This window comes from Balaenoptera physalus, assembly GCF_965194825.1.
Source record: "Balaenoptera physalus genome assembly, chromosome: 14".
Classification (NCBI taxonomy): domain Eukaryota; kingdom Metazoa; phylum Chordata; class Mammalia; order Artiodactyla; family Balaenopteridae; genus Balaenoptera; species Balaenoptera physalus.
In genome coordinates this window covers 56,094,315-56,107,530 of record NC_138893.1, presented here as the reverse complement: position 1 = coordinate 56,107,530, position 13,216 = coordinate 56,094,315, and the positions used below count along the sequence as shown (strand labels likewise).

Here is a 13,216-nt window from a genome sequence, read left to right as displayed (position 1 = left end):
ACTACACATAATGACCTCATGTTAATAAAGAAAAATTGTTTTAGACATGGATATTCTAGAAAAATATGCCCCAAACTGATTATCTCTTAGATGAGTGGGGAGGGAGATTAAATGTTTAATTTATTTTTATTAAATGTTTAATTATTCTTTTTATTTCTGAATTGTTCTTTGTTGCTTTCTTTTTTAAAATCAGCATTAAATTTTCTTATAACTAAACAGTAATTTTAAAAGAAAAAGAACCAAACAATGTCAGATGAATTTGGTCATACTGACAATTTGACAATGGCCTGTTCAAAGCATAAAACTGATCCAACTAATCATTTTCATCCCCATTCTATAGTCTCAACCTGTTTTCCTTTCTTAACTGTCTTGACTTTTTAAAATATTGTTTTCAAAGATAAATGCATTTATATCTTGTTGGGCTCTGAAGTTTCAGTTTTTGTACCTGCTTTAAAATACTTTAAAATCAGTTCCTGCATTGCACTGAAAGACATACCAACTCTACTCTAGAGGTTGGTTAGGTCTTGAAAGCCCACCACTGTGTTCATTCCTTTGCAAGCCCCAGGGGACTCCTAAGTTCAACTGTTGGCTGCAGGCAGAGCTGACAAGATTTTGTTCCGACAAATTGCTTTTTTCTTGTCAAGGAAAGTTTGTAAGTAAAGTTTGTTAGTCAAGGAGCTTCTTAAGAACTCTAGCATCAGGGGTGCTGGATTGTATTTCTAGCTTGGCCATATAATCAACCATGTTACTTTGGGTTAGTCACTTAATCTCTTAAAATCTCATCTGAAAATAGGCATAATAAATACCACATTTCCATGACTCTAAGATATACCTTTTCCCCCACATTTTACTATTTCTGAAATGGGATGTGTCTAAATAAATTTGCCAGCTGCCAGGCCCAGTATGGATGCCCCAGAATGGGATATAACTGTCATTTGTGAATGTAAGAGAAGTTAGCAGATTTTATAGAAGGTATCTGTTCATTTCATATCACTTCAGACGAGTTATTTGCATTTGATAGGACCATACACGTTTATTGTATTTCATCTTAAATAACTATACATTTATGTTTACTCTAAGTAAAGCAAACCTTTGTCACTGAAGGACTGATAAAGTTTCCGTACTTTCTTGTTAAGTAACAAGAGACACTCTCTGATAACTGTTATTAAAGAGATAGTCTTTAACCAATGATACGCTACAATCAAGGGAAAGGGAAAATAACTCTAGCAGGCTAATGCTGTTGAAGGTTAAATGAGATATGCTGATACCATGCTGAGCATGGTGCCTGGTACACAGTGAGCACTCACGAAATATCTTCGTCATCGTCATCACCCACTTTGCAACATTAGTTGACAATAACTTTCCATATCCATATCCTTTTACAACTTCTGTATAAGGAAAGCAGTAAGATCTGAGTCGATGGTTCTCAGATCTTGACGGAACCTCAGAATTACCTGGTGAGATTTTGAAAAAATATCACTGCCCTGAGACCCAGGCAAATTAAATTAGAACCTCTAGGGGCTGGACCCAGGCACCTGAAGTATTACTAAAGTTTCCCCAGTGATTCTAATGTGCATTAATTTAAGTTAGTGATTCTCAACCTTGGCTGCACATGAGAGACCCCTACAGCTCAGATCAACACATGAGCATCTCGGGGGACGGGGGGATGCAGGTATTAGTATTTTGTTTTCTTTTCTAAGGGTGGATCCCAAACATCAGAATCACCTGGGGCACTTGTAACTGAATCCAGACTCACATACCCTAGTCCCCCAAATTCCTATTTAGGTCTCAAGTGAGATCCTTGCACTTTGCATTTTTAACAAGTTCCTCAGCTTACGTTGTGGTATGGATTTGCGAATCACCAATCTATGTTCACTAGGTTGTTGGTTAAAAGATCAGGGATCTAGTCTTGGTTCTGCTAACTAGTTCTCTGAACATAGCTCCCTCCTCTATGACATAGGAGGTTGGATTAGATGCTCTCTGAGGTGTCTAAAGTCCCTTCTGCACACCATATAAAAAAAAAACTCAAAATGGATTAAAGACCGAAATGTCAGAACAGAAAACATAAAACTCCTAGAAGAAAACATAGGTGGAACACTCTTTGACATAAATCTGTCTCCTAAAGCAAAGGAAACAAAAAGAAGATAAATAAATGAGATCTAATTAAACTTAAACACTTTTGCACAGCAAAGGAAACCATCGACAAAACGAAAAGACAGCTTCCTGAATGGGAGAAAATATTTGCAAATGATATGACTGATAAGGGGTTAATATCCAAGATATATAAACAGCTCCTACAACTCAGAATCAAAAAAACCTAAACAACCTGATTAAAAAGTGGGCAGAAGACTTGAATAGGCATTCCTCCAAAGAAGACATACAGATGGCCAACAGGCACGTAAAAAGATGCTCAACTTCATTAATCATGAGAGAAATGCAAATCAAAACCACAATGAGGTATCACCTCATAGCTGTCAGTATGGCTATCATCAAAAAGACTACAAATAACAAATGTTGGCCAGGGTGTGAACAGAAGGGAACCTTTGTACACTGTTGGTGGGAATGTAAATTGGCGCAGCCACTGTGGAAAACAGTATGGAGGTTACTCAAAAAATTAAAAGTAGAACTACCATATGATCCAGCAATTCCACTCCTGGGTATATATCTCTCTGAAGAAAACAAATACACTAATTCGAAAAGATACATGCACCCCAATGTTCATAGCAGCATTCTTTATAATAGCCAAGATATGGAAAATACCTAAGTGTCCATGAATAGATGAATGGATAAAGAAGATGTGGTATATACATATGTGTATATATATATCAATATATGTATGTGTGTGTGTATATATATATATATGTATATATATATATATATATATAGTATGTATATTATATATATATATACAACAGAATACTACTCAGTCATAAAAAAAGAATGAAATTTTGCCATCTGCAGCAACGTGGATAGACCTGGAGGGTATTGTGCTAAGTGAAATAAGTCAGACAGAGAAAGACAAATACTGTATGTTATTACTTATATGTAGAATCTAAAAAATAAAACAAACCAGTGAATATAACAAAAAAAGGAAACAGACTCACAGATATAGAAAACAAACTAGTGATTACCAGTGGGGAGAAGGAGGAGGGGAGGGCAAGATAGGAGTAGGGGATTAAGAGGTACAACTACTATATATAAAATAAATAAGCTACAAAGATATACCGTACAGCACAGGGAATATAGTAAATATTTTATAATAACTTTAAATGCAGTATAATCTATAAAAATTTTGAATCACTACATTGTACACCTGAAACTAATATTGTAAATCAACTATACTTCAATAAAAATAAATAAGTAATAAACTAATAAGGTCCCTTCTGACTCCAACGTGGGGAGGCTTGGGTCACTGGTCTACTGTGGGCCATTTATTGTTTTGTCTGCTGAAGGCAGCATTCTGTCCACCTCTTCTGGGAAGTTCCCTGCTACCCAAGTGATTCTAGTGGGACCTGCCAACCTTCTTACAGAAGGCGTCTACCACGTCTCTGTAACTGGTCTAAGGTGGCATAACTTACCCAAACTGGGCCAACGGAAGTCATTCCATAGTAGTTTTATACTTTAGGCCAGAGAACTAAAGACTCTGACCCTTCCGGTGACGAAACAGAAGCTTCCTGTCTGGCTGCCAAGATACCAATTCCCCTGCCACAGGGGAAGGAATGAAAGTGATGTTCAGAACAGCCAAGATGAGAGGTGGAGAGAATGTGGCCCACTTGGAATCTCGAATTCCAGGGCCTATGGCATCCTGTGGTTTGGTTATGTGAATCAGTGAAGTCTCAAATTAGGTTTCTATTACATGCAACCAAAACACAAAGAACAACAACAAAACGCTCCCCACTAATACAACTGATCCTCACTAAAAATGACACTTTTTGTTCTACAAAGGTTTTGTGTATACCTCCTAATGATAGTCCTGTTAAGTAGCACATGTACTTTCTTTAAAAGTTGAGACATAGGGCTTCCCTGGTGGCGCAGTGGTTGAGAATCTGCCTGCCAATGCAGGGGACACGGGTTCGAGCCCTGGTCTGGGAAGATCCCACATGCCGCGGAGCAACCAGGCCTGTGAGCCACAACTACTGAGCCTGCGCGTCTGGAGCCTGTGCTCCGCAACAAGAGAGGCCGCGATAGTGAGAGGCCCGCGCACCGCGATGAAGAGTGGCCCCCACTTGCCACAACTAGAGAAAGCCCTCGCACAGAAACGAAGACCCAACACAGCCATAAATAAATAAATTAATTAATTAATTAATTAAATTAAAAAAAAAAAGTTGAGACATAATTCAGACACCATAAAATTCACCATTTTAAGGTGCCCAATGCAGTGGTTATTAGTATATTCACAACGTGTGTAACCATCACTACCAACTAATTCCAGAACATTTCATCATCCCAAAAGAGCAACCCCAAACCTATTAGAAGTCATCTCTATTCCCTCCTCCCACCCACCCTGAACAACCACCAAGCTACTCTCAGCACAGGGACTTTCATGCCCCATTTAAAGGCAAAGAAAAGGAGACCCGGATATTCTAGTGGTCTTCTTCAGAGGCTAGAGCCAGGATTAGAACCTGTTGAACTATTCTACCACCCTTTCGTGAACACATTTACGCCCAAGTTATTATATTTGTTTGCCACTGTAAAATGGAAGAGAGGGTTAAAACAATAACTTGTAAATTGTTGCAGTCATTTAGAAATAGTGTTGGTTTGTTCTGAGAGGTCAATTCACTCAGACATGTCTTGCTTTACTTTTGTTAATATTATGCTTTCTTAATGAAAGAGATTACTTTTGTTTTCTTCTCTGCAACTGAAACCCACTTGACCTCCCCAGGAAAGAAAAAAATGGCTATGGAAGTTAAGTCAATTGAGCGGAAATTGAGCTGAAATACAAGGAAGAAAACAAGTTTTAGTCCCTTTCACAGCCATATATCTTAAGTATAGTAATTACATTTCAGTCTATTAAGCTTCTGATCAGGACAAATAAACCTTATATAAAATTCAGACTGAGTTCAACAGGATTAGAAAAGGGAGGTCAGAGAGGAGATGTGAATATCACATTTTGAATCATTTAGAGTTCAAACAAACTTGGAGCTTTTCCTTTTGGCAGATATTAGTTTAATAAGAGTCATTGCCTACAGACTGCTTTAATCTAATTCTAGAAACCAATAAATTGCAATCTAATTGTGAAATGATGAAAGACAGTGATTTGAAGAAACGAATGTGTTTACATGCAGTTTAGTCCAAGTTCAGTTTTGTAGAAAAGAGTCAGAAATATCTAATCTCTACTTCAGGGGTAAAAATGCATCTAGGGGTACACACCCATATAGCCGGGTATGTATCTCCCTTTGTGTGCTTTGCCTTCCATGCCTGGGAGTCTATTTCTGTCGAGTCGGATAATACCAGGCCTGCATATCCCAGCCTCCAGAGCCCCTCAGGGTAAAGAGCTGGGGAACAGCAAGTCCCCAGAACAATCGGGGAGCCTGTTCACAGTGTTGGCTGCCTGTGTTGCTACTCTGCCAGTCTGTCTGAAGCATTTGGGGAACACCCAGTCTTTGCAGAAGCTTGAACTTGGCGCTAGATAACAAAAATGAATAAAGAATAAATTTTCCCCGAAGCTGAGAACAGGGACCTTTACTCTCCTGTCTAATTTTCCTGCCATTCAGCCACATTTTTACCAGAAAACCCAGTGCAGTGCACATATGTGCTGGGAGGAGGGAGAACACAGACTCCTTCCCAGCCCACCTGGACATGCTGGGTCTAACAGTCTCTCCAATGATCAACTGTTAAAATATACTCAACTCTGTTCATTTCACAAAACAATGATGGTCTTCACACCTCTCCCCTTGGTCCATACTGTCACTCTACTGAAACACCCACACATTCCTTCTCTCAAGACTGACTCCTGCTTGTCCTTCTAGACTCAGCTGTGCTGTCCTCCTGGGAAGCCTTTCTTAACCTCTCATTTGCACTCTTAGTTAAGTCCTTCCTCAATGCTCCTTCAGTGTCTACCCAATTCCATTTTGCATCTTCCTATCGTGATGAATATTGTACTCTGTTACTATCTTTTCTTAAAAAATCTCTCCTATTAGATAGTTTCTACAAAGTCTGGCCTATCATGTCTATCTCTATATCCTCAAGACCTGATATCATACACGGCTTATAGCAGGCATTTCATTCATTCAAAAATATGTGTTGGGATTCTACTGTGTGCTAGGTACCATGTAGGGTGCTGCAGCTAATCATCATTTTTGCTTGCTAAATGAATAGTCTCCCATCCTCTGGTTCTTTGCCATCTTCTGCAGTACAGTAGAAAAGAAACCTTGCTGGGTGGGTTAGGTACCAAGGCCTGAATGCAAAGAATGAGAGTGATCTCCCTCCTGATTCTTGTTTACATGTATTGACTGCTCACTGTGGGCCAAGCACTGTGCTTAGAGCTTTATGTGCATTCACACACTTAATCCTTTGGTCCTTGTACCACCTTTATCTCCGTTTTATAAATAAGGAAACTGAGGTGTAGAGGATGCTGTTTGCCCAAGGTTACAGGGCTAGTAAGTCCAGCTAGGATTCAAAGCCAGGCCTTTGTCACTACATTATACTAAACTATTGGTAGGAGATGGAGAATACGTTGTCTTTTTCTGATCTCCATGAATGGAACTTCATTTCAGCCCCAAGTGGGGTATCCTTCAAATGGAGAAAGACTTGCCGCCTGAGCTCTGAGAAGCCAGCGCAGCCAGCCACCATTCTGCCACGGAACAGCGAGCAGCTACGGGTTCTCATCCGTTTAGCGGGCAATGTAGTATGATGGATAAGAACCCAACATGAACTAAACATTCTGCCCTTGCGTCCTACCTCTACAACGTCCTAGCTCTAGGACTTTTGTGAGTCCCTTAACCTCTGTCTCCTCATCTGTAAAATGGGGAGAGACAGACTGGAAGAGGGTGATCAACCATCCCAGCTTGCCAGGGACTGTCCCAGTTTTAGCTGAAGGTCCTGCATCCTAGAAAACCCATCACTCCCAGGCAAACCAGGATGGTTGGTCACTCTAAGCTAATTTTTTTGCTTCGGGACTCATGGTCTGTAAGAGGCCCATTTAAGTTGAGTATTATGAAGCACAGCTATTGATCAGTCTTCTGCAGCAGCGCTCACACTTTAACCTACATAGGAATCACCTAGAGAGCTTGTTAAACACACGTTGCTGAACCCCACCCCAGAGTTTCCGATTCAGTAGGTCAGAGGTGGGGCCTGAAAATTTGCATTTTAACAAGTTTCCAAGTGATGCAGCTGCTGGTCCCAGGACCATACTTTGATAATTACTGGTCTATGCATTTAAAAATTGCTATGTTATCAGCCAAGAAACAAAATTGTACTTGAATAGAATTTAAATTTCAGCCACCATGATGAGAAAAGGTGAAATTTTATGAATATTTCAGTTTATTTGCACTCTCACGTTAGAGCTACCCAAATTGGTATTAAGATAAAATATTACAGAGGAAGATATGTTAATAGTTGTGCTAAGAAAACAGGTTTGTTGGCTTAACCAATAAACAGTAAAACAGTTTATTTTGAATTAATCTTTAATATGCTAATATGAGATGTAAATTTCTGGGACATGTCACATTTCCCCAACTTTTTGACCACAGAAATCTTTGTTCTCCAGTATCTGGAAATGACTGCTCAACTTAAAATGGAGTAATAAATCATTCTATCAGTTTTAAAGCAACATTTAAGCCCCAATTTCTTACTTCCTAATTAGCTAAACAGTTGCTAAATCGAATTACATAGTGTTGTAGGTAGTAAAAACATTCTTTATCCTATAGATTTCCATAGATCACTGTATGGGTCAAATATAACTTAGGTTATTCATACGTATTTTTTTTGTTTCCAAAGAAGGCCTTGAGAGCAATCTTTATTCTTGCAGTGGACACTTCTTGGGATGGCTGTGTGGCTCATACAAATCCCTTCTCTGAGAGTGGTACACGGTGGCTATGTCTGTGCCAACAGACCCTCTCAGTAGCCATAGTCCAGGGTGGTCTTCTGACCAAGCTGGCTGATCTGTCCCAGAAATTTGCAATTGTAGGCTAAAAGACAGAAGCTGGAAAGCCTTTGGAGCTTCTTTCTATCAATGGCGTAGCTCTAGTGAGAAGGTCTTTGTGTCTCAATTTCCCCATATTTAAAAATGGGGCAGATAATAGTATTTACCTCATACAGCTCAGGTAAGGATTGAATGAGTTAATACACGTGGAGTTCTTAGGGCAGTGACCGATGCATGGTAAGAGCTTCCTAACTGTCTTGCTTTTTAATGTTGTTATTAATTCCTGCTGCTCAAGTCTCTAGAGATGACAAGGATTCTGCCCTCCCTAATCTCTGTGGTTCAACTTCTCCTTAGCTTTCATGAGATAATATAGTGTCCTTCCAAAATATTCCTCTATAGCAGGTGGTAGGCAGAATAATGGCCTCCCAAATACATCTATGTTCTAATCCCTGGAACCTATGAATCTGTTACCTTACATGGTTAAAGAGACTTTGTTGATGTGATTAAATTAAAGATTTTAACATAAGGAGATATCTGAGTGGACCCAAGGAAATCACATGGGTCCTTATGAGGGAAAGAGGGAGATAGGAGGGTCAGAAGAGAGACGTGATAATGCGAGCAGAGTCAGAGAGAGAGTTGAAGATGAAACACTGCTGGCTTGAAGATGGAGGAAGGGGGGACAAGCAAAAGAATGTAGGCAGCTTCTAGAATGTGGAAAAAGACAAGAGAATGGAATTTCCCATGCACACTGCCAATACTGTTAGCCCAGTGAGAACTATTTTGGACTTCTGACCTTCAGAACTGTAAGATAATTGTGTTTGAAGCTACTAAATTAGTGGTAATTTGTTACAGCAGCAGCAGGAAACTAGTATATGGCATAAGCTAACCAAAGCTAGATTCTGTTGCTCACAAGAAATAAACAGTTTAATGACAGCTCTACAGACACTAGAAGAGTCTAAAGAATGGGCAGGTCTCTGCTGGGTAATTCTTCAGGTCCTTTTGGCATCTATTGGGATCACTAGGGGGCATTCTACCTGTAGCTGAATTGGTCTTGTGGGGAAGTGGCTTTTAAGATGACCTTACTCATTTGTCTGGCACCTTAGCAGGGACAGTTGGAAGGCTAAGCCTTTCTCTCTCCATGTGGGCTCAGGGACTCTCTACATGATCTTTCCAGCAGGATTGCTGGACTTCACACAGGGCAGCATGGAGATCCAAGAGTGAGTGTTCCAAGAGAACCAGGCAAAGGCTCTAAGGCTCCTTATGAGCTAGTTTTATTGCTTATGGAGCAGTGTATAAAGTTAGCTACACACACACACACACACACACACACACACACACACACACACACACACACACAGCATATGGCTAAGAACTGGGGAGGGGTAGTGCCCCTAGAGCAAGGCTGGAGGTGCTATTACCAGCGGAGGGAGAAAGGATGCTAGAACCAAAATGACAGGAGCCTCCCAATGAAGATACAGAAGCCAGCCAGGTGAGAAATGAAAGAAAAGCCCCTACTTTAAAGAGTGAGTCCATAGCTTAAAAGAGATCAAATATGTAAAATGTGTTGAACGAATGGGGACTATGGGTTTCATGATTTGTTTCTTGTTTAAATTATTTTTAATGTACTGATAAAATAATAATATCAAGAGAAATAAAAACGTTCAGGAGCCTACCACATTGGCACATGGTTTTGAGTTTTTTTCTTTCCTTCCCGTCCATACCCTTGGCATAAATATTTTTTGAAGGTTAACTAATTTGTCATTTGACCTTTAGAATACCCACACAACCAGGATGCACTAAAGTATGATGCCTTTATTTACCATTCTGTGAAAGTTTATATAGAAACACATTTAATTTCATTGAGATTTTTTCTTTACTTCATAAAATGCAATTGTCTTAAATGACTTTAAAGAAAAACTCATCCATAATTCTGACACTATAATACAGTGACTTTAATGTTTGCATATTACCTGTTAGTCTTGGTTCATATATATTCACACTTTTTTCCCCGCAAAGTTGGAATCACACAGTTTTGCATTCCTTTTTTTTTTTTTTAAAGAACAAAATACTAACCACGATCTCTTGTTTTTCATTTTAGGAAGTCTTAAAACTGATGCTTATTATTTGCATAATATTCCATCTAGTGGTAGAGCATAATTTCCTAAGGCTAACCCTTATTGTTAGACATTTGGGTTGTTTCCATTTCCAATTTTCAGGCATAGCATTTTACTTTTGTCAGTCTAATTCCTGGAGAAAAAAGTCTTCAGGGCAATAACAGCCTCAGCCAGGATGAATGTGCTTCTATACTCGGTAAGCACAGCTATAGTCTAGGCCACATAGGATGAGCCTATGGTCATGCCACTGGCAAGTCAACTTACCAGCTTCCCACAACCTTGGCAGTACTGGGTGTTATTTTAAAAAACAAAGCACAGTGAAGTGGGAGGAATTGGTTTAACAGGCATAAAATGGTATTTGTTCTTCTTGAACTGTTTATTTTTCTGTTTTTTCCAACTATTTAATTTAATAGTTTTAAATTACAGAGAAGTTGAGAGAATAATATCCTTATATCCCCTACACCTAGATCCACTAATTGTGAATATTTTGCCACATTTGCTTTTTCTCTTTCTTTCTCTTTGTCTCTCTTTCGCACGCTCCCTCTCTCTCACATACACACACACAATTTCCTTTTGCTGAACCGCCTGAAAGTTCCAGATATCATAATACCTGATACTTAAATACTCAATCATGTGTCTCCTACATAACCGAAATACCATTGCCATACACAAGAAATTTAACATTGATACAAAATAGTATCTAATATACAGTACATAAGCATATTTCCCCCAGTAATTCCAAAATATCTTCTAAAGGTGCTTTTTAAAATTTGGGATTCAATCAAGGTTCACACATTGCATTTCTCTGTCACATCTTTTAGCTTTCTTTTGGTCTAGAAAAGTGCCCTGCCATATGTTTAACTCTTTCAGAGATTGACTTTTTTTTTTTTAATTTTTTTTTATTTTTATTAATTTATTTATGGCTGTGTTGGGTCTTCGTTTCTGTGCGAGGCTTTCTCTAGTTGTGGCAAGTGGGGGCCACTCTTCATCGCGGTGCGCGGGCCTCTCACTGTCGTGGCCTCTCTTGTTGCGGAGCACAGGCTCCAGACGCGCAGGCTCAGTAATTGTGGCTCACGAGTCCAGCTGCTCTGCGGCATGTGGGATCTTCCCAGACCAGGGCTCGAACCCGTGTCCCCTGCATTGGCAGGCAGATTCTCAACCACTGCGCCACCAGGGAAGCCCCAGAGATTGACTTTTATCTGAAGAGTCCTGACCAATTGTTTCATAGTATATCTCACATTCTGGATTTGCCACATTGTATTCCCAAGATTAAATTCAGGTCAAACATTTTGGTCAAGAGCACTATCTGTGTGCTCCTCGCTGCATCTCATCAGGAAGCACATGATGTCAGGTTGTCCAGTTACTGGTCATGCTACGTTTCATCACTGGGTTAAAGTACTGTCTGTTGTGAAAGCAGCTTTTCCCTTTGTAATTAATAATTAATCTATACAGGTGATACTCAGAGACTGTGTGACTATCTCTTTCCCCAACAATATTTCACCCAGAGGGTTTGGGATTCCTTGACAATGCTTCCTAATTAGTTACTACATTGGTGGCTACAAATGGTATTTTGCTGTTGTTGTTGTTGTTTTAATTATTTATTTATTTACTTTTGGCTGCATTGGGTCTTCGTTGCTGTGCGCAGGCTTTCTCTAGTTGCGTTGAGCGGGGGCTACTCTTCGTTGCGGTGCACGGGCTTCTCATTGTGGTGGCTTCTCTTGTTGCGGAGCACAGGCTCTAGGTGTGTGGGCTTCAGTACTTGTGGCACACAGGCTCAGTAGTTGTGGCACATGGGCTTAGTTGTTCTGTGGGATCTTCCCGGACCAGGGATCAAACCCGTGTCCCCTGCATTGGCAGGGGGATTCTTAACCACTGCGCCACCAGGGAAGTCCCTACAAATAGTATTGTTAATCCAATTATTATTCCTTTTTACAGATTAGCTGATATACTTCTGTATAAATGAGCTATATCCCCCCCTTAAAATATCAGTATGAACTCTGTTTTCCATGCCTGTGTAGTCTTTTCTCACATTGACACTGCACTTGGCCATATGACTTGCTGTGGTCATTGGGACCCTAGCAAGCAAGACCAAGTAGAAGCTTGATTAGCTCTTGTTGGGACTTGTCTCCTGGGAACACTCCTTAGAACCAAGCCATCAAGCTGTAAGAAAGTACAGGTTATCCTGCTGGAGATAGAGACCACATAGAAAGACCTGGGAGAACGAGACACCACATGAAGAATGAGGCCAAGTGGAGAAGTACTGAGCTTCCAGCTTAAGGCAGACATAGGAGTGGTTCCAACTGACACCTCATGGAGCAAAAGAACCACCCCAGAATCATGAGAAATTATAAACTGTCATTGTTTTAAGCCACTAAGTTTGGGGCATTACACTGTATTAGATAACTAAAATAAAACACACACTCAGAGAAGTCTTAATGATATTGTTGCATAAAAAACTACCATAGGCTTAAAACAATAATTTATTATTATTTATCATGATTTAGTGGATCAAAAATTCAGAAAAGGCACAGCAGCGAAGCCTTGACGCTGCTCTACAATGTCTGAGACCTCAGCAAGGATGATTTGAATGCGGGAGGCTGGAACAGCTGGGAGCTGTCTGGGTACCTCCCCCATGTATATATAAATATGGCTTATCCTCATGACTAGCTTAGGCTTCCTAGCAATATAGCAACCTCATAGTACTTGTTTCTTACATGGCATTTCAGGGCTCCAAAGAGCCAGTGTTCCTACAGACAGGAAGAGAAAGCTCTTTCTTAAGACCCAAGCCTGCATACTGGCATAGTTATTACTTCCACCGAATTCTATTGGTCAAAGCAGTGTCTGAACCTACCTATATTCAATCAGGAACACAGATTCCACCTCTTGATAGGAAAATGTCAAAAAAATCTGTGGTATCTTTAATCTGCTGAACATCTCTTCCTTTTCATTCTATTCTCTCCTTCCCCTATAGGAAACCATTGTAATTGTGTGTGTGTGTGTGTGTGTGTGTGTGTTTGTG

At 39.9% G+C, this 13,216-nt stretch overlaps 1 protein-coding gene across 1 annotated transcript in view; it reads right to left on the bottom strand.

Moving 5' to 3' along the window:
* The window catches only part of LOC309642380 (uncharacterized protein), a 199,486-nt gene that overhangs the window by 162,302 nt on the left and 23,968 nt on the right, over window positions 1-13,216 (bottom strand). The window lies entirely within an intron of this gene.